The following is a 20,187-nucleotide window of genomic DNA, read 5'->3' as shown; positions in this document are numbered from 1 at the left end:
ACAAAACAAGGGGGGCTTGTAAATTTTGTTTTTCCTTCTAGAAATTAGTGCTTTGTAGGTAAGCATTCTACCACCACTGAACCACATCATTCACAACCTAATTCTGTGATTATATTCGTTTTTTGATATTCATTTTTGGTATTACCATTTGTTTCTTGAGATGCATGTCTTTTTCCTTTAGTGGAATTTGTTTCTTAAATAATGACGGTAAGAGTCTGTAAAACTTGCACTTATTAAATAACTGGCTGTGACCGAATCCTGAGTCATTTTGCATTTCTACATTCCACTTAATAACTTTGAAAAATAACGTGTTCCATTGAGAATCATTCATCTAGGTTATGGACTCTCCCAGACCTCTTCGAGGAGGATGCTTTTTATCTTATCAGGATAAATGTCGAAACGGACTCAGTAGTAACTGTATTTCTTCATTTCTTGTGGGAGCATTTGAGGATATCTCTAATTTAAACTGCTTTAATAACAACAGTTGCAATTTATTGAGCACTTACTATAAATGCCAGGCACTGGACTATGACGTTTTGGGGGGTGGGGGTTAATAGGCTTTATTCTTTAGAGCAGTTTTATGTTCCCAGCAAAGTTGAGTGGAAAGTACAGAGATTTCCCGGACAGCCCCACACATGCAGAGCCCCCCTCACTATCAGCGTCCCCCTCCAGAGCGCTGCATTCGTTACAGTTGGTGAACCTACAGTGACCTCTTACAATCACCCATGGTCCCTAGTTTACTCTGGGGGTCACTACTGCTGTTGACCTTCTCTGGGTTTGGACAGATATGTACCCACCGTGACAGTATTATACAGAGTATGTTCACTGCCCTAAAGATCCTCAGTGCTCTGCCTGTTCATCCCTTCACCCATCCCTCCCATTTCTCCACCCCTTGGCAACCACTGGTTTTTTTTTTGTTGGTGTTGTTTTTGTATTGTTTCCATAGTTTTGCCTTTTCCAGAATGTCCTGTAGTTGGAATCATACAGTGTCTAGCTTTTGTGGCCTGGCTTCGTTCACTTAGTAATACACATTTAGGTTTCCTCCTTGTCTTTTCATGGCTTGATAGTGCATTTCTTTTGAGTGATGCATAATACTCCCATTTTCTAGATATACCACAGTTTATGTGCTCACTTACTGAAGGACATCTTGGTAACTTCCAAGTTTTGGCATTTATGAATTAAGCTGCTATAAATATTCATGTTTTTGTGTGGATGTAAGTTTCCAGATCCTTTGGGTGCGTGATTGCTGAGTTATGGTAGGAGCACGTTTCATTTATAAACTGCCAAACCATCCTCCCCAGTGGCTGTGCCATTTTGCGGGTCTGCCAGCAATAAATGAGAGTTCCTGTTGTTCCACATCATCTCCAGCATTTGCTGCTGTCCGTGTTCTAGATTGTGACCATTAGAATGAGTCGTTTTATTTTGTGTTTCCCTGCTGACCTGATGTGGTGCTTTTTAATACATGTTTTCATAGTCCTCACCACAGCCGTGCATGGTGCCCTTCTAGACGGGGAGAGCACAGCAGGAGTCAGACCAGCGGGCTTGCCAGTGGTCTCTCCTCTCTCAAAGTTGAAACCTAGATAAAGTTAAGTTCTGCGTTCATAAAGCTTTTAAAGTTTAATGACATGTTTGAAGAATGTTAATGACATACTCAGTTTTAGACATTAATCTTGCAAAGGCCTCTGCACCCTAATTGAGGGTCATCTTTTGTGTCTATTTTGACAGAATAATGAGATGAATTTAAATTTTATTGTTAGGTGACTTGTTTTCTTCCTTTCAAATTAAGCCTTTTAGAACAAAACTATATTTTTTCTAGTTGCAAAAGTAACACATGCTCACTGTAGAAAAAGTGAAACAATAGTAAAACACAAGGAATAAAATAGAATGAGTGATCTTCACTATCCAGAGATCACTGGAGTCCTGTAGCTTTTAATTTCTTCAGGGAGACCATAAGGAGATTAAGGGACAGTCTATTTCAGCTGGCCATCAGTGTGGGAACACTGGATCAGACAGTGGCTTTTCTGCTCTAGGTCTCAGAGCAGGTGCTAATTTGTTCTTGGATGTTTTAGAGTGAAGAGAAACTATTTGAAATTTTGGACCTGATCTTCCCGTACTGATTTCTTCTTACTGGAAACATGAAGAAACCTGGAGAGGGAGAAATTCATCTGAGCAAAATGTATTTTTCTTTCCTGGTGGTGTTATTTTACATACATAAAACTGCAAAGAAGTAGCTAGAATGAGCCTTTTAGATATGAGAAGATCTGGGGAATATAAGAGAGGAAATTAATGTCTTTTTTTTTTTTAATGATTTTTGTTTTAAAAAGGAGGGAAGCCTCGGGGCGCCTGGGTGGCTCAGTCGGCTAAGCGGCTGCCTTCGGCTCAGGTCATGATCCCAGGATCCTGGGATCGAGCCCCGCGTCGGGCTCCCCGCTCAGCGGGAAGCCTGCTTCTCCCTCTCCCTCTGCCTGCCACTCTGCCTACTTGTGCTGTCTCTTTATCTCTATGTCAAATAAATAAATAAAATCTTTAAAAAAAATTAAAAATTAAAAAAAAAAGGAGGGAAGCCTGTATAAATTATCGCAGATTTCCCCCCATCTGTGTTCCTTAAAACATTAATATATTCAGATCTGTTCATAGATGATCCATGGCCAAAAAAAGGTAAGTGGTAAAATAAGTTTAGGAAAATGCTTGAAATGTAGTCTACTTTCAGAGGCTCCTGAGAGACATACTGAGATTCTGAGAGCTTTAGGATTAAGAACTTGTTCTATGTAGATTAACCTGTGGTTTCCCAAATTCATTTGACCATGTAACCCTTTCATCACAGCTTAGTGTGTAACAGCACAAGGGAGGAACTTTAGGGCCAGATTTGGGGACATAGTGTTAGGAAGTGGAACCTTGGTGAGGCAAATGGAATCAAAGCAGACATGAGAACAGTGAGCAATGGCTTTATGTTGTAAGTAGACACATAAAAAAGCCGAGTAATCTGGGAAACTAAATTGGTATAGTACTTCGGAGAGAAATTTGGCATTATGTGATATCATTAAAGAACTCCTACACTGTGATCCAGGAATTTCATGCCTGTATACGTCCTCTAGAGTACTTCCCAGACTCCAGTGTGCATGCAGTACAGAGCACCTGGGCATTTTGTTAAAATGCAGATTCCAATTCAGCATATCTGGGGTACAGCCTGAGATTCTGTATTTTTAACAAATTCCCAGGTGATGCTAATGCCTCTAGTCCACAGCTATTGCTTTGAGAAACAAGGAAGACAGGAAACCTAGGTTTCAGTCCCCGATTTTTCCACTGACTTGCTCGGTGACATAGGACAAGCTGCCTCCTGTCTAGGAAGGCCTCTTGTGACTCTAAACCTCGGTTCTATGGAAGGCCTTGAATCCCCGTCGTGGAGGACAACCACTGTTAGCCCTTCTTACGAGATCTCCCACTTTCTGCCTCCAGCTGTATGGGAGCCAATGGGGAGATTTCATGTACTTACACAAGCATTTGTGGCCCCTCTCTGTCATCCTCCAGGCCCTTGTTACTCTTGTGTGTGCATGGGAAACACACAAGAGTATTCATGGCAGCATCGTAACAGCAAATTACTGGAAACACCCAGCTGTCCATCCCAGGAGAATGGAGTGATTGTGGTGTATTTATTCAGCAGTTAACGGTCAATGAATTAAAGCCACATGTATTTACATGACTAAATCCCAGACACATAATAATGAGCATAAAAGAGTAAGTCGTAGAAGAATATGTACAAATAGCATTTGAATGAAGTTAAAAAATGCAAAACAGTAGTTGCCATATAAGCATATATATATATATATATATATATATGAATAAAATAACAAAAGCATGTATTAGATTAACAAATACCAAATTTTGGAATAATGGGTCTTCCTGGAAAGGGGCTTTGTGGAGGAGGGGAATTTAGGATCAGAGAGAAGTAAATGAGGCGGTTCGGACATGTCTGTCATGTGTCACTTCTTAAGCTGAGGGTTGAGTACATAGATGTTCATTACATTCTCTCTAATTCTTGGGCTTTGAAAGATTTCAAAGTAAAAATCGTAAGAAAACCTCTGTAAAGGATTAAAAAGTAAACAGAAGAGTGGCACTTCTGGGCTGTGACCAAGCGAGGAGATCACCGGATTCTCTTCTCAAAAGAAAGCAACTCTAAAACTGGACAAAACTGACAAAGCAACCACTTCAGTGTTCTGGAAATCAGCCAGAGGCAGACAGCAGTCTGAGGCTCATTTATGCCTTGAACAACTGCCAGACTTTAGGTAGGAACAATGAGAAGCTGTGGTGTTTGGCCCAGGGCTGCTTCCCACACGCCCCAAGCCGTGTCGTATGAAGTTTCTGCCGGGGCAGGGTGGGTGGCAAGGATGGAGGGCTTGCCCTGCAGTGACGGAAGGGTGGGTGACACCCATGCCCAACATTGTTGTCTCTAGAAGTGATGTCTCAGGGACAGGAGGGTGGGGAAAGGCCAGGGTCTGTCTCTCCCAGCCCAGGGCTGCAGCCAAGTGTGTTGTTGTCTGAGACCACATGCTCCGTGGTGATCTCGGAGCTGAAGCTGTTTACACCCCTGCGTGACCTTGAGACTGTGTGCATGCAGGTAGGAGACAGATGGGACTTGCAGAAGTAGCCCAGGCGGGATTGGAAGTGGCCACAGCTTTGAACAATGTTCTCTCCCTACACCCAGATCCATTAGCAGATGGTATCAGCCTTACTGATCAGAGATGTTTGAGCACCCATGTCCAGTAACTGGCTGACAGCTAGTCTTGAAAGAATATTAAATAAGAAACGGAGCAGGGACATCGTCGATGGCTGCACACGACAGAGGAAGCAGACCTCACAGGTCTAGCCTGGCCATGCTACTAAACAAAGCAGGCAAACAAGGTCACAGCAGCAAACTTAAGGGCAAAAAATGCAGAGTTGTGACATTTTATTGTCTGAAATGTCTGGTTTTCAGCAAAAGATGACAAGCTATACAACGAAATATGACAGTGTGACTCATACTCAGAAAAAGAGTCTGCAGGGGCAGGTGGCTCAGTCGGTTAAACATCTGACTCTTGATCTCAGCTCAGGTCTTGATCTCAGGGTCGTGAGTTCGAGTCCCTCTTTGGGCTCTGCACTGGGCATGGAGCCTATTTAGAAAATAAATTAATAAAAGAAAAGTCGGCAGAAGCTGCTTCTGAGTATTCCCAGATGCTGAATTTAGCAGAGAAAGACCTCAATTAATGTATGTTCAGAGAACTAAAGGAAATGATATTTAAAGAATTAAAAAGGAAAATATGACAACATGAATGGTACCAGAAGCCAACACTTAGAGATTCTCAATAAAGGACAGAAAAATTATCGAAAAGAGCCACATGGAAATCATGGAATTGAAGAGTACAATACTGGAAATGGAAAACATCACTTGCGGACTTAAACAGTGGATTCAAAACAGCAGAAGAATCTGTGAGTTTGAAGATAGAGCAATAGAAATTATTGCTCTGAAGAACAAGTTAAAAAAAAAAAAACCTGAAGAAAATGAACAGAGCCTTAAAGGCCTGTGGGACACTGTCACATCCCAGAGAAGAGGAGAGAAAGTGGCAGAAAAAATATTTCAAGAAATAATAGCTGAAACTTCCCAAATAAGATGTTTTGTAGACATGGATAAGGTAATCCTAAAATCAAAGTACCTAGGATAGCCCAAAGAATTTTGAAAAAGAACAACATCAGAAGACTTCATGCTACTTGATTTCAAAACTTCAGTAATCAGGGCGGTGTGACATTGGCGTAAGGATGGGCACATAGACTGATGGGTCAGAACTGAGAGTCTAGAAATAAATCCTTCTTTTATACTCAGTTGATTTTTGGCAAAGGTGCCATGACATTTCCGTGGGGAAAAGACAGTCTTTTCAACAAGCGGTGCTAGAACAGTTGTTCTCCAGATGCAAAAGACAAAAAAGAACTAAGACCCTTACCTTACGATGTGTAAGAATGACTTCACAATAGATAATAGACAAAAATGTAAGAAATATAACTACATAAACCTCTAGAAGAAATTGTAGGAGAGACTCTTAGTCATTTGGGACAGAAAGTTCTTACTCCAAAGACACTATCCATAAAAGACAAGAACAGTGTTAGTCTTCAAAAGTAAAATACCTTGTTATTTAGAAGACACCATGAAGAAAATGAAAAGACAAACCCACAAGCTGGGAGAAAATATTTCCAGCTCATAGATCCGATATATGACTGGTATATGAAGAATTCTTAAAAATCAGTAGTAATAAGATAACTTAATTTTACAATGGGCAGAGGATGTAGTGACTTAATATTTCATCAGTTATTAGAAAACAAAACAATGAGATACTACTTCACACTCACTGGAATGACTATAATAAAAACATTCAGATATGACCATGTTTTATTGAGGACGTGGGTAAATGGAAATCCTTGCCCATTGTTGGTAGGAGTGTGAAATAGTGCAGCCAGTTTGGAAAACAGCTGGGCAGGTGTTTCATTTATTTATTTATTTATTTATTTTTTAAGATTTTATTTATTTATTTGACAGGGAGAGACACAGCGAGAGAGGGAGCACAAGCAGGGGGAGTGGGAGAGGGAGAAGCAGGCTTCCCGCTGGGCAGGGAGCCCGATGTAGGGGCTCGATCCCAGGACCCTGGGATCCTGACCTGAGCCGAAGGCAGACGCTCAACGACTGAGCCACCCAGGCGCCCAGGCAGGGTGTTTTAAAGTGGGGCACGTATTTACCATATGACTCCGCAGTCCTCCCAGGAATCTACCTAAGAGAAATGAAAAGAATGAAATGTCCACACAAAAACTTGTGCATGAACACTCACTGCCTTATTTACAGTAGTCCAAATAGTGGAAACAACACAAATGTCCATCAGTGGGTGAGTGGAAAAACAAAACATGGCCTACCCACAGAATACAGTTCAGCAGTTACACGGAATTGACTACGGATACCTGCAACAACATGGATAAACCTCGAAAGCCTGACGCTCGGTGAAAGCTGGCATTTAGAAACATCTGCCTGTGGCATGATTTCATGTATGTAGAATGTCTACGGAAGTCACATTCATAGAAACACAAGGCAGGTTAGCAGGTGTGCGGGCTGGGGGCTGGATATGCAGATCACCTGCAGTGGGTACAAGAGAACTTTTGGGAGTAATGAAAACATTCTAAAACTGGCTTGTGGTGGTTGTACACCCCCTGTAAATTTACCAAAATCATTGAATTTACACTTACAGAAAGTGAATGTTACGGCATGTAAATTAACCCTTCATTAAACTGTTGTTCAAAAGTGTGATGCAGAGGCACCTAACTGGCTCAGTCAGTGGAGCATGTGACTCTTGATCTTGGGGCCATGAGTTTGAGCCCCACGTTGGGTATAGAAATTACTTTTTTTAAAAAAGTGTAATGCAGGCTAAAGTTCAGAAGCAGCACAAAAATTCTTAAACTGGAAGCTTTGTTTGAGTTGTCTGCCCCTAAGTACTCTTACTTTGAGAGATTTACAGCAAGTACTCATGAGGTGATCTCTTGTGATTTTGGTTCTCATCTTAAGTATTCAGGGCAGAATGATGTTAAAATGTGAGCAAGAAAAATGTAAAAATAAAGACAGTCACTTTGCTTTACAATGAGTAGAGACATGCTAAGTGCCCGTGTGTGTGAGACGGAAAGACTCTCAAGTCATGATGTAAACACAGAGGTTAAATATTTTAGAGTTACAAAGTCTCTGTCTAAACCAAACTGCTCTAGGTTGGTGCGGCTTATTTTATTTAACCTGAAAAGTTACACAGATTATTTAAATGAAAGCATGGGTGTATTGTTAACAGAAGCAATGGAAATAAATCCATTCATTGAAAAGATTTCTGAAATACACTTTTAATTTTTACTTTTAATTAGAGAAAAATTAAAATGCCATTTTGTTTGGGAATTTGTGGATTATGTGCAAACAGGCTCATTTTAGGGTGTGAAAGGGTCCGGGTTGTTTCTTGATAGAAGAACTTTTGCCCTTTCCTCTTTGAACCCCTAAGCTATTGTTCATCATCTCCTGTTTTCCAAGCAGAATTCTGTCTTGGTTTCAGTCTGTTCTCCGTGGTGGTGCACCTGTTAACATATTCATCACCCCAGAAAATTGTCATGGAGTATTTTGTCTGGCTCACAGATCTCTGCTTCTTTAGCAATCCCACTCTGTTCTGCTTTCTGCATCTTTCAGAATCATACGTAAGGGAGTGTCACTGACCTGTAATTTGCCACAGGATTCTGCATCATCTTTTTAGTTATAAAAACAAAATTAAATCTCTGTTGGATAATAGAGCACCTCTGCAATAGTGAAAACAGTTTGGCGTTGACAGTCACAAGGCTGGAATTGGAATCCCAGACCCAGTGATGACTAGCCTTGGGACTTTAGGGGAATGAGTCTTTAAACCATTGGCTCTCACGCGAGAGCATCTGCTTAATTGCCTGACAGGATGATTGTAACTTTATTGAGATAATGAATTTGTTAAGTTGTATAGTTGTTATTTATTATTCTTGTTCCTTGAATGAGCACTACCTCTTTTATAATTATGGAATCAATGTACTTATTTTTCTAACTTTAAGCTAGTACTTATTTTTTTTAATTTCCAAATACACTTTTTCTTTGTTGTTCTGGTCTTTTTTCCATATGACGTAATTGTTTCAAATGCATTTAGCGTAAAATAGTTCATCAACAGGCATTAAATTACATGTGCTCTATGGCAAGCATTCTGTGAGAGACCCTGTAGGGATCTACAGAAGAAGTGTATGCGAGTGCATGTCCTTAAGGAACATTTTACTCCAAAAGGGAGACAAACATGCGTGAAATAACTGGGACCCACTGAGTGCTGACTTAGCGGGGCAGGCCTCAGTATTACCAGAGAACGAGTTCCTGACTCTGAAGGCTGGCAGGAATAATCAGAGGACTTCGCAGAGGAGGCTTTCATTGTGCTGGGCCCTACATCGTTGTCAGGATGGGACCAGAGAAGACCCTGTCCGTGGGGGAACCATGTGAGTCAGAGACCTGCCTGGGGGGCAGGAGTCTGAGGGTGAGGGTAGAAAATGAGGCTGGGTGGGGTGACCACAAGCATGGGGGTTTGGGTTCCATATGCTAATTTGTGACCAGGTATTTTTTTGAGCTCCTGTCAGGTCTCCAGGTGTAAACAAGGCCCACGTCATAGCTGCACGATACCTGCTTTCGTGGAGTTATAATCAACATTGAATCAGAAATGATGATTATGAAAAGATCTTATGAAGCATACCTAGTTCCATGGAGTCAGAGAGGGCTGCCTGAGGAGATGGTGTTTGAACAGGAATTCACAGGTTGAGAAGAGTCTTCTAAGCAGGAGAATCCTCAGGGTTGAAGGCTCAGAGGTGGGAGAAAGCAACGTGAAAGCCTTTTAGATACTGGGCAGGAAAGGGGCTGAAGGGGTGGATGAGGAGATAGTAAATTAAACTTCGAGGCCTCCTTCTCACAGCCGCTGTGTGCCCAAGGCAGGGACTAGTTATTAGTCACGGTGAGGATCTAGGGTTTTGAAAGACGTGGGAGGTGTAGCCCTTGGCCAGTGAGGCTGATGCCGCCTGACTCGATGGCCTCCTCGGGCGCAGCGCTGTGCTAGGGGCTCTGTGGGTGTGGGGCCACCACACCGGGCAGCTGAGCAGCTCTGCTCCTCGACGGCTGCTGCTGGTAAGCAGCTAGAAAGTTGTTCCTGGCTTCTCTGCCTCCGAGTGTGGGCTCAGCAAACTCGGCAGGAAGCGTTGGGTGGGGGTGTGGTGGCCAAGCAAGCCTCACAGTGTGGGCTCCCTCCGCCGCCCGCCAGGTGAAGAGCCTGGAAGCAGGAAGGGCCTGGAACACTGGCCCCCTGGCTGAATTCCAGTGGTGTCCGCATTCAGGGTCAGGGAGACGCTGGTTATAAGAAGATCCTGTTTCAGGCCAGCCAAGTGACACTAGATGGAGGCCTGATAGCCTCTGGGGAATGGGGTGAGCTTAGACAGCACCGGCTCAGCACCCACATCATCTCAAGCCTCTCTGGCCCCCGTCTTTTCAGCAGAGCAATCCTCGACATGCCGTAGCTCTCTGCTTGTACTCCAGAGAGAATTCTGCCCTGAGAAGCACTTGCTGTCCTGCCTCATTCCTGTGCTGCTCCTGCCTTCTCCCTCCCCAGATGCCCTTCTATCCTTGTCGTCTGTCCACGTGAGGCTCAAGGACGCTCGCCTCAGTCACTGGATATCCCCCCCGCAACCTATAACTCATAATCTCAAGGAGTGGACCCAAAGATCCATGTCTCGGCCCTCCCCTGCTGGCCTGTCAGTTCTGCCCACCCTTCATTTTAGTCGAGAAACCTTAGATTAGCACCTCTCTATGCTGTGCATTGCGATGTGAACTAATATGAATTGGGAAGAGTCCAAAAAAAAAAAACCCCAAAGGCCTGGATACGCCCTCGGTGCATTACAGTCCTGGGCCTCGCGGTCTCCAGAGCGCCTTGTTGCCCCTCCTAGACGGTATTGCCCTTCTCCTGTTAGGCTGTTACTTGCATACTTGACTGGCAGAGGGAAAAAGGGCTGCAGGTTTCTGTACGTGGAAGCGTGTGTTTTTCTGTTCTCTGCAGTGGCCAGCAGAATGCCTCAAGCAAAACAAGTGTGTACCGCACTGAAATGATTTTGTGAAGGTACTTAGTTCTGTTGAGCTTTCCTGTCACTTAAGCATAGAGGGCTGACCGAAAAATTACAGGTAGTTAAGTATAAGTATTTTGTGTTCTTGCTCTGTGAACGATGTTCCAAGAGCTTGCCTGTGTTTGTCCTACTGAATGCCCTTCATCTGATGCCTGAAGGACATCTCTCCCAGCGCAGTGTCCGTGACATCATTGACGGGAAAGTCAGCTCAATTTGTGGTTTTCTCCTTTACCTCTAGTTAGCAGGAGGAGTTCTTTGTAATGTAGTTAGCGGATGTGTGGTAGTATAAAAGGAAGTTACAAGCTCTTGGATAGTTTAAAATAATGTATATTTCTCTGAAAGTTAAGGATTTATTTTCTTGGATTTTAAAAATTTAAAAATTTATATAGGCTTTACTGTTACTGTTTATCAGTCTTAGATTGTGTCAAACCGTTCTCAAGTTGGATATCTCTTACAGTTTTATCTGTGGACATTCTTTCCATTGTTAGTAAAAAAATGTTATTTTTTTTTTGCATCTTTGATGAAGATGCAACCAAGTAATGTTGCTTTTCAGTCTTGGTATCAATCTGCAGTATCAGGTGCTTCTTACTGTTCCTTTGGCTGCTTGAGCAGAATTACTTGAATGACCCTTTACCTTCTTTTTTCCATCATATTCTCTTAAAGAAAAAGAAAACCTCTGTAGCTTTATATTGTCAAGCAATAAATAGAAAAACATCACTTTGTGCAAGATAGAAAATTCACTTTGTGAATATAAAAAAATCACTTTATGAAAGCAAGTAAAGATAAATCATAAACATGTTGCAAAATATCTTTAAATAACAGTAATTTGGGCCACTTAGTGTCAATCTAGTATCTTTATCCTAAAAAAACCCATCAAGAAAATAAATAAGAGTCACACTGTTGTTTTACTGTTTAAAGTTTTTTTGTTCTAATTGAATATGGATTTAATTGCCTCAGAAAAGATGGAGCCTACAGTTTAAATGTACTGCTGTGGCAGGAAATAAGAATTTAAATCGCATGTATTTTTTTGCCTGAGTTGCAAATATTTCTCCTACTATCTTCCATGTGATCCATACAATCTTTAGAAAATGCGGGATTATCAAAAAATATATATATAAAACTGAAACACTTAATGGAACAGAGTAGAAAGCTCAGAAATAAACCCACAACTACGTGGTCAATCTTTGACAAAGCAGAGAAGAATATCCAATGGGAAAAAGACAGTCTTTTCAACAAAGAGCATTGGGAAAACTGGACAGCAACATGCAGAAGAAAGAAAGTGGACCACTTTCCTATACCACACACAAATATAAATTCAAAATATGTTAAAAAAGGCCTAAATGTGATACCTACAACCATAAAAATCCTAGAAGAAGATATAGACAGTAACCTCTTTGACATTGGCTGTAGCAACTTTTTTCTAGATATTTCTCCTGAGGCAAGGGAAGCAAAAACAAACTATTGGGACTTCATCAAAGTAAAAATCTTCTGCACAGAGAAGGAAACAATCAACAAAACTAAAAGGCAACCTACAGAATGGGAGAAGATACTTGCAAATCATGTATCTGATAAAGAACTAGTATCTAAAATATATAAAGAACTTATCAAACTCAACACCTGAAAAACAATCCAATTAAAAAATGGGCAGAAGACATGAACAGCCATTTCTCTAAAGAAGACGTCCAAATGGCCAACAGACACATGAAAAGATGCTCAACATCACTCATCATCAGAGAAATGCAAATCAAAACCACAATGAGATATCACCTCGCACCTGTCAGAATGGCTAAAGTCAGAAACACAAAAAACAACAGGTGTTGGTGAGGATGTGGAGAAAGCAGAACCCTCTTGCACTGTTGGTGGGAATGCAAACTGGTGCAGCCACTCTGGAAAACAGTATGGAGGTTCCTCAAAAAGTTAAAAATAGAACTACCTTATGATCCAGCAATCACATTACTGGGTATTTACCCAAAGAATATAAGAACACTAACTCAGAGAGATACATGCAACCCTATGTTTATAGCAGCCGAGATAGGGAAGCAGCCCAAGTGTCCACTGACTGGTGAATGGATAAAGAGTAGTTGGGGGGGGGGGGTGTATAATGGAATATTACTCAGCTATCAAAAAGAATGAAATCTTGCCATTATCGATAACATGGATGAAACTAGAGACTATACTGCTAAGGGAAATGAGTCAGAGAAAGACAAATACCATGTGGAATTTAAGAAACAAACGAGCAGGGGGGGCGGGAAACAAACCAAGATACAGACTGTTAACTATAGAGAACAAGGTGATGATCACCAGAGGGGAGGGAGTGGGGAAACAGGTGATGGAGATTAAAGAGGGTGCTTATGGTGAGCACTGGGTGTTGTATGGAATTCTTGAGTCACTATTTTGTACACCTGAAACTAATAAACACTGTATGTTTACTGGAGTTAAAATAAAAACTTCAAAAAAATAAAACAGAAACACTTAGGCCATAGCTTCTTAAAAATAAAAATTGCTTATAAAGTATAACTGCTGATGGTTCTGTTCAGAAACCTTCCCAAAAGCTCTGACGTTTTCCTTTGTGTCTCTGAATCCTTATTGAAGTAGAAGCGAGGAGTCCATCCATCTGCCAGAGACTTGAGACAGTCTGTCCACTCACCTTCGTGTCTCACTCTGACCTTGCACGCTCTGTCTCCTGAGGGGCCTGCTTCAACTCGCCACTTGGTTTGCCGTTTTACCTTCCTTGTGCTTATCTTTCCCTCACCGGCAGCAGAAGGGAGGAAGAAGCCAAAGTAACGTAAAGGATCAGCCGAGGTTTAGAACACTGGCTTCGAAAGCAGGTCCGTAATTGACAGGATGGAAGACGCGGTTTCCTTGGTAGCTGTCCCTGGGCCGACGGGGAGGCCTGGTGGGGAGGTCTCACAACTCTCCGCACTTGAGGTTTGTCAGAGCGGGGGGCCCCGGAGAGGCAGGAGAATGCTCTGTCCTGTGGGACTGTCCTCCGCATTGGATGAGAGCTGCGTCCCCAGTCCCATGCCTGCAGAGCCCAGTGACAGCTGTCCACGTGAACAGCCACGTACAACCTGTCCCCGGAGTCTGCGGACAGGCTCTGCCCCACTGAGACCCAGTGTCACCTTCCAGGTTTGTGGTGCCTTTGGAGCAGGAATGCAGAGGGGTCCCTTGGCGGGGGGGGGGGCGTGGGAATGGCCGAACGATGAAGGAAAGGGGACAGGCTTATGTAACTCCTGCTAGTTCCACCCTCCACCTGCTGTCCTTTCCGCCCGACCTGGGCCAACTTTTTCATCTTTCTCCCAATGCAGATCTGCTGGGCATGAGTTCTCGCATCACTCACCTATCTGAAAACGTCTTTTTTCTGCCATTGCTTTTCAGGGACATAGACACAGAGTTCTGAGCTGACAGCGCTTTCCACACTTTAAAAAGTGTTGTTACTTTGTTTTCCAGCCTCTGTTCTTCCTGGTGAAAGATGTTCTCTTTTATATAATGTCTTTTTTTTAATTGTATTTTTTTTAGAACGGTGTTACAGAAAAATTGCAAAGACGGTACAAAGAATGCCCCCAGGTTCCCCTGTTAACCTCTTAACGTTAGTTTGGTACCTGTGTGATAACTAGCAACCCAGTCAGCACAGGTACGCAGTCATTAACCAACGTCCGTGCTTTATTCAGATTTCCTTAGCTTTTACATAATGTCCATTTTCTGTGCCAGGATCCAGCCCATGAGGGGGGGTCCCTGTGTCTCCTTTGTCTCTGGCTGCGACAGTTTTATAGACTTCCCTTGTGTTTTGACAGTTTTGAGGACTCCTGGTCAGGTATTGTGTAGCATGTTCTTCAACTGGGATTTGATGTCGTTCTCGTGATTAGACTGAGGATATGGGGCGTTGAGAGGAACATCACAGGGTCCACACTGTCAACATGAATGGTCACTGTCACCTGGCTGTTTGTCGGGCTTCTCCACCGTGAAGCTCCTTGTTTCTCTTGTCCATGCGGTACTCTCTAGAAGGAGGCCACTGTGCACAGCCTACGCGTAAGGAGTAGGGAGTATTACTTGGAATTACTCTGCATGAATGATTTGTTTCTTCTCCATTTCTTAATTTATTCAGTCATTTATTTATATCAGTATGGACTTGTGGATAGTTATTTTATACTTTGTGATAGAACACAGTGCTATTTTGCTTATTTCTGTTGCTCACACTATTCCATCTTTGGCCCTTGGGAGCACTTTCTCTTGGCTCCGGGTCCTTAGACATACACTCATTACCATTGGTATTGGGGTTTTTTATTTGTTTTGTTTTTGAGCACTTTCTTCCTTTCTGGTGCTCTGAGGTGCTCTAGGCTCATCTTGTATGACTTCCTGTCCCAGCCCGAGAATCGGCTGTTTTCTCCCAGGGACCCTGGTTTCCATTGATCAGAGAAGGGCATTAGAAACCAACTCCGGGCATTAAATGTGCTCGTTACTGTTGTGGTTTTGTTGCGTCTGGGCCCTCTCAGCTGACAGAGCAAGGGAATGTGTATGTATACCAACCCTTGTATGTACACGTATCTGTAAATACTTCTGTATGTAACCTTCCATATCTGTATTGAGCTAAGAACGAGTCCGTACCCATGTCTCCAGCTCCAATCCATGACCACATGGATCATTCTAGCCTCCTCCACCCTTGTAAAGTCCCACCCCGACTGAGAAGCCTGGCTCCCACCACCCACCATCCATTTTCTTGTTGAGTTCACTGAGCGCTCTCGGACTTACAGATTCTTAAACATAAATAACAGTCTGCAGGCTTTTAGAGTGCTGGTGCTTGGTGCGTATCTTTTCTGGGTGGAATGCCTCAGTACTTAACCTTTCTCTCTCCTCCCATTTAAAATGCTTCTGTCGGGGCACCTGGGTGGCTCAGTTGGTTAAGCGACTGCCTTCGGCTCAGGTCATGATCCTGGAGTCCCAGGATCGAGTCCTGCATCGGGCTCCCTGCTCGGCAAGGAGTCTGCTTCTCCCTCTCATGCTCTCTGTCTCTCATTCTCTCTCTCTTTTATAATAAATAAAATCTTTTTTATAAATAAATAAATAAATAAAATAAAATGCTTCTATCAAAAATTTGTAAGAGCAGTCTTCCTCTCTGGGCTCAGACCTAGTTCGCGGCGACATGGCTAAACGCACCAAGAAGGTCGGAATCGTGGGTAAATACAGGACCCGTTAGGGTGCCTCCCTCAGGAAAATGGTGAAGAAGATTGGAATGAGCCAGCACGCCAAGGAAACTCGCTCCTTCTGTGGCAAAACAAGATGAAAAGATGAGCGGTGGGGATCTGGCACCGTGGCTCCTGCATGAAAACCGTCACTGGAGGCGCCTGGACCTACAGCACTGCTTCTGCCGTCACAGTGAAGTCGGCCATCAGACGACTGAAGGAGTGGAAAGGCCAGCAGAAGCTCCACCATTTGAAACATAGCTAGCCTATAATAAATGGGTTCATTTATGTAACAACAACAAAACATTTTGTAAGAAAATACAAATGTAAGTATCTTAACTTGAAAATGACATGAAACTAGGTGGATCTTGGAATACACGAAACAACAGAAAGAAGGTATTCATTAAGTTAACCTGCAAATGCGTTCAAAAACTTAGTAACAAGAGTTTGTGGAGACTTGGGTTAAGTAACAGGTCCAGCAGAGAATCCGTGGGAACCTTCTATCCTGTAATCCCTACATGCCCTAGCGTGTGCCATGGCTCCCAAAATACATATTGAAAGCTTGGGCCGTATCCTTGGGACATAATATTCAGATGTGGGAAGAGGTTAGCCTCCTACTGCTCTTGATAATGGATGTGTTGTATTCATTTTTAGCATTTTATTTATTTTTTAATATTTTTGGATTTTATTTATTTGACAGAGACACAGCAAGAGAGGGAACAGAAGCAGGGGGAATGGGAGAGGGAGAAGCAGGCTTCCCGCCGAGCAGGGAACCCGATGCGGGGCTCGATCCCAGGACCCTGGGATCACGACCTGAGCCAAAGGCAGACACTTAACGACTGAGCCACCCAGGCATCCCTATTGTATCTATTTTGTTGTTTTGTTTTTTTAAGATTTTATTTATTAGAGCACAAGTTGTGGCAGAGGGAGAGGGAGAAGCAGACTCCCCGCTAAGCAGGGAGCCCGATGCGGGGCTCGACCCCAGGACCCTGGGATCATGACCTGAGCCGAAGGCAGACGCTTAACGACTGAGCTACCCAGGCACCCCCACATTTTATTTTAATAAAAACATTGAAAAACTGCTGTCCACAAGTGAACAGGATGGAAAAGATCTGTGAACAGTGTTTTACCATTTGGAATTTAAGCATGAAAATGAATAATGACAGTAATGATTTTATTAGCCCATTAAATAATATAGGAACATGAGTTCATACTAATCTTTTTTTTATATAAGATTTTATTTAAGAGAGAGAGAAAGCGAGCACATAAGCAGAGGGGAGGGGCAAAGGGAGAGGGAGAAGCAGAGCCTGATTTGGGACCCTGGGATCATGACCTGAGCTGAAGGCAGACGCTCACCTCACTGAGCCACCCAGGCGCCCCGAGTTCATACTAATCTAAAAAGTAAAAGTGTATTGAAATCTTGATGAGGAGTGGAGTATTTACCGAGTCTCAAAGTACCTCCGCACAGAATACTTAGGAGTTACAAAGAGGGGAAAGAGTGACTTCTCAGTGGAAATGCCTGGAGAGCAGCCCTTTGGGAAACCACTCAATCAGGGTGAACTTCCACTGTATTGGGCTGTGTCCTCACTGTGCACCACCTGCTAGCACGTGCCGAAGAGAGCACAGCCTCACTTCTTCTGGTGTTGCTGCCAGGAGTGCATGACCTGAGTCTAGCCCTGCGGACACACCGGCTCCGTCCAGACAGAGGGGCTGTATGTCATCTTCCCAAGTGTCGAGGTCAGGGACATCGGGGGGCATCTGAGAGACTGTTCCAGGCTGACAGAGAGCAACGAGATGTGACGGCTGAATGCAGTTCGTGCGGCTCTGATCCCGATCTGCTCTAGGACGTTGGGAAACTGGGGACGCTTGAATGGACTCTGAGATTAGGCAGCAGTAATGTCAGCACGCACTTCCCAGTTTGCGTGGTTGTGCTCTGTTTATAAATGGTTTTTGTTTGTAGAAGACACACTGAATGTTTGGAGGGGATGACACATCGTGCCAGTAACTTCCTCTTGAATGATTTGGGGGGAAAGAGGTTTTTATACCATACTTCCAGCTCTTCTGTGTTAGAGTCTTGAAAAATATTTGTAAATGAATAATCTGGGGCTCTAGGAGGAGTTAGTGTGGAGAAAAGCCCGAGGTGGAGTCCCAGAGAAGAGGCCTTGGACTATCCGAATGAAGGACTGCTGCATGGGAGAGGAATTTCCCTCCATTCTGGGACGTTCAGCTTGAGGTTGGGGTGTTTGTTATATTTGGTGACATCTTACAGTTTATTGGCAGGATTTTTCCTTCTTGATACGTAACAGTAATGATGCACCTGACAGTTGATGGTATTTTACACCATTGATACATGAAATACAGTTTATTTGCTTGGTGGTGCTTTTCGAGCAAAGAGAACCAAGAGCCATGAATGGGCATTTAGGAATCAAGATTTTAATTATAAGGAAGACCTTTCTAATACTTAAAACTGCCTGTGGATAGAGCTAGCTACCTCAGCCGGTCGGGAGTTACTTGTATTGTGTTGAAGATGACCCCTAAGAACTCTCTTAACTAAAAGATTCTCTGACCTCTGCTGACTGATGATTGTCTCCCCAGTTACCCCCTCCCTTCATTTCTGCCTCTAGATGAAGGAAGAAAGTGGCTTTCTCTTTTGTGCGGGCCTTTGCTCCTGCCGTCTTTTCTTTTTTGACGTGGAAAAAACAGATCATATGATGAGTGCCTACACTCAGGAGATGGTATGAGAACAGAAACTGACGTTTGAGCTCTGGGTATTGAGCCCCTTTGCTCTACTTGGTCTGAGACTGAAGGAACGAGGGTTTAGTAGACCCTGGTTCTTGTTGAGAGTGGAGTATCGTCTGGAATTAATCACGTGACTTTGGAGTCCCTCGGTGGCTCACAATTGAGCTCCTGAATGTCAGCCTCGTGGCCGGAGAGTCAGGTTCAAGCTAATCAGTGTTGTGCAACCGTGGGCACCACCCAGATGCCATGGTGCCGGTGTTTTCTTGATTCAGTGACGGAACTTGACCCTTCACTCTTGTGCTCCACACACTTGCTTCCCCACGCTCCTCAGAGGCCTTGACTCCTGGCTGGCTTACCCACGCCATCGTCCCGGCCAGCCTCCGTGTCCACGGGGAAAGTGCACACCTGACCTAAAACCCATCCTCAGTGTCTCCCAGAACTGGTACGTCTCTGGTCTCAAGTCTGGTGTCCTGTTCTCTGACCGATGCTTCTTCCCTTTCTCTCCTCTCCTCCTGACCTTTGGTTTTGCTGAAGCTTCCCGGTCCTTGAGCCCCCTCGCTCCGTTTTCTTCCGGTTCTCCTCCTCTGGGCGTGATGCCTCCATTCTGCTTGGACTGTATGAGCCACCGTTTCAGTCACTGTGATCAGCAGCATCATTTGGGTACTGGAGTGTCTGCTGTCACACACCATTGAGCCCATTTGGCTCCCAAAATGCTTTGAATGTCAGGTTAAGGAGTTTGAACTTTATTTAGTTGACATAAGGGATAAAGGCTTTTTCTTTTTTTTTTTTTTTCTTTAATTTTTGTTGAAGTATGGTTGACACACAGTGTGATCTGAGTTTTGGGTGTACAACATAGGGGTCCGACGATTCTGTACATGACTCGGTGCTCACCACAGGGGTGGTCGTCATCTGTCCCCGTACAGAGTTCTGTATTCCCTATGCCGCACTTCTCATCTCTGTGACTCATCTTACCACCGCGAGCTTGTACCTCTCAATCCCCTTCACCTACCTCGCCCATCCCCCACCCCCTCTATTTAAGAGTCTGGTTTTTGTTGGTTGCTCATTTGTTTTGTTTTTTAGGTTCCACATATGAGTGAAATCATACGGCATTTGTCTTTCTCAGTCTGACTTATTTCACTTAGCATAATACCCTCTGGGCCCATCCGTGTTGCGGCAAGTATCAGAGGCTTTGGACAGAGTGACGTGACAAATCAGGCTTTGGAAAAACACTGGCAGATCTCAGCAGGATGTCTATAATTGATATAACCTGTCGTCTACATCTGTAGATCTGTAGAACTAAAGCTGTATTCATTTCCTAAAAGAACGTAGCATATCTTTTTTTTTTCCTCCCCCTTGAGTTCTTTCAAAGGGGGTCAAAGCAGAGGAGACTGAGGACTGGGTTTGAAGAAGCGCGAGTGTTACAGATAAACATCTGAGAAGGACCGAGGCCCATGGAAGGGACAGTGGGGAGAGGGCCTCAGGCCATTTGCAAGCAGACTCACTGAGGCACAGGCATGGCGGGCGCCCCTGATCCATGCAGCTTGATGAGAGAGTACAGAAGCTCCCT

The 20,187-nt window shown here is 43.6% G+C and overlaps 1 protein-coding gene and 1 pseudogene across 4 annotated transcripts in view; both read left to right on the top strand.

Moving 5' to 3' along the window:
• The window catches only part of RNF130 (ring finger protein 130), a 128,305-nt gene that overhangs the window by 33,435 nt on the left and 74,683 nt on the right, over window positions 1-20,187 (top strand). The gene's annotated exons all lie outside the window — the stretch shown is intronic.
• On the top strand, window positions 4-18,564 carry LOC135365327 (large ribosomal subunit protein eL43-like; annotated as a pseudogene). The gene has a single exon (XR_010412946.1). The product of XR_010412946.1 is annotated as a large ribosomal subunit protein eL43-like (transcript).

Source organism: Mirounga angustirostris, unplaced genomic scaffold (assembly GCF_029215605.1).
Source record: "Mirounga angustirostris isolate CCGP_5_RB_7025 unplaced genomic scaffold, mMirAng1.0.hap1 SCAF_7, whole genome shotgun sequence".
Taxonomy (NCBI): domain Eukaryota; kingdom Metazoa; phylum Chordata; class Mammalia; order Carnivora; family Phocidae; genus Mirounga; species Mirounga angustirostris.
This window is presented reverse-complemented; position numbering and strand designations above follow the sequence as displayed.